Consider the following 5,691-nt stretch of genomic DNA (forward strand, 5'->3'; position numbering starts at 1 on the left):
CCTTCCCAAAGTCGTGTTACTTCCACTTTACCACATTGTATTTCATTTCTGTATACCACACATGTACATAAATATTCATCAAAAATATATTCACTCATTTAGCAAACATCTAATGAAGGCTTACTGTGTGAAAAACATTGTGCCAAGTGTTAAGTGCACAACATGCTAAGTATTGAGGAAGATAAAAAGATTAGATGTGCCATGGTCCAAGTCCTGCAGGAACTTCAAATACAGCAAAAGATAAAGACCAAAACACACCCAACTCTAATGTACGATATCACATGCAAGTACATTAGAGATCTGCAATAACAACAGCAAAAATGCTACGTTAGATCTGTATGGAGGACTTTGAATGCTGAGCATGCGTCTACGCTTTAGTACATTAATGACATTCTGGCAGCAGCTGCAGGCCTGCATCATTCTGGGCTGGATGGTTGCTCCTGGTGAAAAGTTTCTTGAAGACTTGTTTACTTGCTTCCTTTGTAGCATAGTTAGAAAGGGCAGTTTTGATGTTGCAAACTTCCTTGCTAAGAAAATCAACCCCTGCTAAGGAGGGAGGCATCAGTATGAGCAACCAAAATGGTGCAATCTGTGTTCTCTGGCAAATGGACTTTCGGGAAGAAGAGTAACTTTTAGCCCACATTGCACTTTTGCAATCATGTAGAAATAACCGTAGGAGGCTAGTGGCCTTTTTTTTTTTTTTGGCCTTTGCAATAATGTAGGTTTGAGAAACAAGCTTTGAGTAACAAATGATTTCACTCTGTCCGGTTAATTATTATTGGTGGTTTATTGATTGATATAGTGCCCTCTATGACTATCAGGAAGCCAAACAGAATAAAAAACAAAAACAACTCCATTACATTTTCTGGGAATTGATAGTGACCAGTGCAATGACATGTTTTAGGCTTAACCTTGGAATGACCAAGGAGTGAGTTCATGCAGGTGATAGTCAAGTGTGCAGGCAGGAGGAGTTCATGAATCAGGAGGTAAATGGAAGTCGGTTCTATATCTGGAAATAATACAGATTCCAAAGGCAGCAGGCCCCACCTGAGAAATATAAACAGAAATTAACTTAGATAAATATGATGAAGCTGTTGAATGGATTATTTTATATTAAGTGAGTAGCTTACACCAAATCTTTGGGGCTCCAGGTTACCTTTCTGTTTTGATGGTGAATATATAATAAGGAATAATAACCAGCTGGGTCCAAAGTGATTGATTCCTTTCCAAATTGTGGTTTGGCCATCAGGTCAATAAAGAATCCTTCCCGACCCTCAACATTTGCTCTCCAAAAAGGGAACATACTTTGTCATGTTAGAAATTTTAATTAAACCCTTCCCCCCAAAAAAAGAAAAACAAAATTTAAAATAGTCTAGTTATGGGGCAACAATGTAGAGCAGTGGATAGAGGACTTGAAGTCACTAATACTCATCATCCTGAGTTCAAACCTGGCCTCAGACGCTTACTATGTGACCCTAAGTAAGTCACTTTACTCTGTTTGCCTCAGTTTCCTCATCTATAAAATGGAAACTGGAAAAGGAACAGCAAACCCCTCCAGTATTTTTCCCAAGAAAACCCCAAATGGGGTCATGGAGAGCTGGTCACGACTTAAGGAGGGGCCTCCCAGACAGCTACTGGAAAATGTTTCTAAATTGTATTTCTTTGTTGTCATGGCCTTCCCCTCCAGGCTGTGGAGAGGTAACATTCTTCTTCAGTTTGTCACATCATTCACCATTTACAGTCGCTCAGTGATAACTGATCCCAAAGCTGAAGAATTTTCAATCCACAGGTTTGTTGTTTTGTTTTAAAAGCCAAATGAAATAAGTCTGGAAAAAAAATCCTTTGATGAAGTGTTTTGGACGATGAGACACCTTCCTAAAATATAACTGGATCAGAATTACATGTAACAGTGATCCAGAGTTCACTAGAGAAAGGATATACAGCTGTTCTAAGTAGAATTTCGCATAATAGACATATGATGCCTTGTACATAAGGGGAGCAAGGATAGATTATGCCTAAAAAAGAGATGCACTGGTCATCCTGCAAGAGTCAGGGGAAATGAGGGATAAGATTTCTTGTATTACATTGGCATCTACTAAATACTTTCAAGTTCAAAAGATAGACTCCAGGACATTGGATGGATTCTCTGTGGAAAATTTATTGAAAGACATAGACACCAATAGCACAGAACAAAAGAGTATGGATGAGCTGCAGTCTGTACCCACTAAAGGGAAGACCCATACTAACAAAGCCATGGATCCAATGCAGTATTGAAGCTTAAATGGTAGGATCTTTAGAGATTATTCTAGCCTATTTTCCCACGTGCAGAGATCAGAAACTGAGGCCCAGAGAATTGAAACAACTCATCCACAGGCACACAAATAGTAAGAGTCATAGCCAAGATTGCAATCAAGTCTTCTCATCCTACATCCATCATCTTTTCCACTGAAACAGGCTGGCTCCTTAATTTAGCATTTGTCAACATGTGCAAAGTGAAATGGAAATCTAAGGAAAATATCTAGATAACTGAGGCTTAAAACAAATCCCATAACATTTGTACTTAGAACAATTGGAATCTTCGGGGAAGAGGGTAACAGAGAGAGTAGACTGGGGTGAACCTTTCTTTTGTTGATTGTCATCTTAGATATCGGCTTCACTTTTTCATAGGTTGACATCGTTGAAGAAACTAATAATCTTTGTACAGTGATTGAGTCCTTTCCAAACTGTGGTTTGGCCATCAGGTTGATATGGAATCCTTCCCTCCCCCAACATTTCAAATCCCTCCAAAAGGGGAAAATACTTTGTCATGTTAAAAATTTTAACCACCCCCCCCCAAAAAATTTAATAGCCTAATTATGAAGCAGCAAGGTAGAACAGTGGATTGAGGACCTGAAGTCAGGAATACTCATCATTATGAGTTCAAACCTGGCCTCAGACACTTACTATGTGACCCTAGGCAAGTCACTTAACCCTGTTTACCTCAGTTTCCTCATCTGTAAAATGAGCTGGAGAAGGAATGACAAACCCCTCCAGTATTTTTCCCAAGAAAACCCCAAATGGGGTCATGGAGATTTGGTCACAACTGAAAAATGACTAAAACAACAGTCACTAGACTATAATTCATAGAATTTGAAATTTGGAATTGGGAGGGAACTTAGAAGCCATCTAATCTAATTTTATAGACTAGATTTTAGATTTTAACCTGGCATGTTGTATAGCTGAGTTCATATTTTTATCACTGTGATATTTAGATATGCTGGTATTGAGCTAGGATGAAAATCTGGGGCAATAGATAAACATTTCATTTCATTCCATTCCCTTTTTTTCTTAATCTGAGATAAGAGAGACTTTAAGAATCCAATGTAGGATGCTGCCTTGCTTCTGGTATGTGAGATGAAGACTGAATGTATGAGGACATGAGAGGCAATGTGAAGTAAGGAATGTGAGCTGGCCTCAGAATCAGGAAGTCAAAATTCAAGTCCTAATGTTTAAACCTATGGGCTGTGTAACCTTGGACAAGTCAATGGCTCATGCAACTACTGAGCAAATGATAATTTACAATGATAGAGGGATTTTTCTCACAGGGAGTTTCCTGCAAGAGTGATGCAGAATTCTGTCTTTCCAAAAAGCATTAATGAGACATAGTGATCTGCAAAGCCAAAGAATTCCATCTGATAGAAACTCTATCATAGGCAAATTCAATGGACCTGGGCTCCTGTTCTAACAAATTAGTTCTGAAACCTTATGCAAATCATCTTATAACTCTAGGTTCCAATTCCCTCCTCATGTGTAAAATGAAACATGCTATCTAGATACTATTTTAAACTCTCTTCAATTTATAATTTTTTTCAATTGAATCTATTTCAGATATCCATCAGTGAAGTGAGAAGAGAATGAAGCCAATTATCAGATTATAGCCTCCACAAAATACTCTGGTTTAAGACCAGCAATGACAATAGTTAGCATTTATAGATCTGCTTAAGATTTGCAAAATATGCTATTTGTATTACCTCACAATAACCCTGGAAGGTAGGAGCTATTATTATCCCCTTTTTCCACTGAGGAAAGTAAAACAAGCTAAGTGACCTGTTCAGGGTCACACAGCTAGTAAGCATCTGAGGAAAGATCTGAATTCAGTGTCCTGTCTCCACGTCTAGTATTCTATTAATTGGGCAACCTTGCTGCCCAGTTCCCATTTCTGGCTGAATCTTTAATAGGAAGGAGTCTCAATTGGTAACCACTGACTGTACCTGAATGAAGTCACAGGGAAATCTTCGAGTGTTCCATAGCCCCTTGGACAGCAGAAGTGGGAAACCCTGCTTGGAGAAGACCTAGGAGACAAGTTTTGACTACTGTCTAAGATCTGCTCCTACTTCATTGATTTGACCAGAGGCTTTGGTAGCCAGCCTTGTCAGAAGCAAGTCTTCCAGCTCAATCTGATCAGGATCCCAAAGATGCCAGAGTGAAAGAAAATTCAATTCAGCACTAACCCTGTAAGCAAGAAGGCTAGGGTTTCTTCATGGGGTCATGGTCAACACAAATAAACCCTCTCTCCATTGCCTGCTGAACATACTTTGCCCAAATTAAAAAAAAAAAGCCAAAGTAAGAAAATCAGGAAAGTTATCAAATCTGAATGATAATATTAAAAACATATCAACATTATGCAAAAATAATTATCTGAACGTCAATAAAGAAAAATAAAAGTTAAAGTGATTTTTGTAAATGGTTTTAAGTTCTTAAGTGTAATTGTTGGATGCTTAACTCTGATCTGATAATTATGTAGTAGGGGAAAGCCTGGCAACATTTTTGATTTGCTGAAGCATTTTGAAACATTATTTAAATGGAGCATATAAAAACTCAACTCACACTATGAGAAGATACCTTTTCTAAAAAAGCCTAATTGTAAAAACATCTTCCAGTTCTGTATTTTTAATTTAGGTATGTCTCAAATAGGAAAATGATCTGATATATTTTTATATTGCTGGAAGTCATTTTTTTTACTCTTATATTCCAGAATTTCTCTATATTATGGTTGTCTTCTGTCTTCAGAGGAATATAATGGAGCTTACTATGCGTAAAAAGCCTTTTAGCTCTAAAGACCAATACATAATCACTAGTCTTATCCACACTTGCCTTGATTTATAGTTATTGCCTCTGTTTGCACAACTTGTTTTAGCTTGAGATTCTTCTCTATCTCACTGTACCAGAGGGACACAGAAAAGTAGTATGGATGAGACCATTCTAACTTTCCATTGGTCATGCAGATGTGAATCCCACTGGCAAAGGTAAACAAATACCCTTAGCTGCCGTATCTTTAGGTGAGACCAATGATAATATGAAGTCTATATCAAAAAGGCAAGATTTATAGCTAGGAAAGATAAATTGACTGGATGTACCTTTTTAAGCAGTTCCTTATTATTTATCTCATGGTTCTCATTGCAATGTTTTTTAATATATTTTTTAATGACACAAAAAATATAAGGCTGTTAGCAGACCTGAATTTTAGATCTGTGTCTTCCAATAACTAGCTTTGTGCCTGGGAAAATTACTTCATCTCTCTGGGTCTCAGTTTCCTCATTTGTAAAGTAAGGGGGGCTGGATTAAATGATACTTATGGTTTCTCCAAATAGAGACAATATGGCACAATAGACTGAGTGCACTGATCTTGGAGTTGGGCTGATCTGAGTTTGA

This window comes from Petaurus breviceps, unplaced genomic scaffold, assembly GCF_028583685.1.
Source record: "Petaurus breviceps papuanus isolate PSGF00001 unplaced genomic scaffold, PetGlider_PUasm1.0 214, whole genome shotgun sequence".
Lineage (NCBI taxonomy): Eukaryota > Metazoa > Chordata > Mammalia > Diprotodontia > Petauridae > Petaurus > Petaurus breviceps.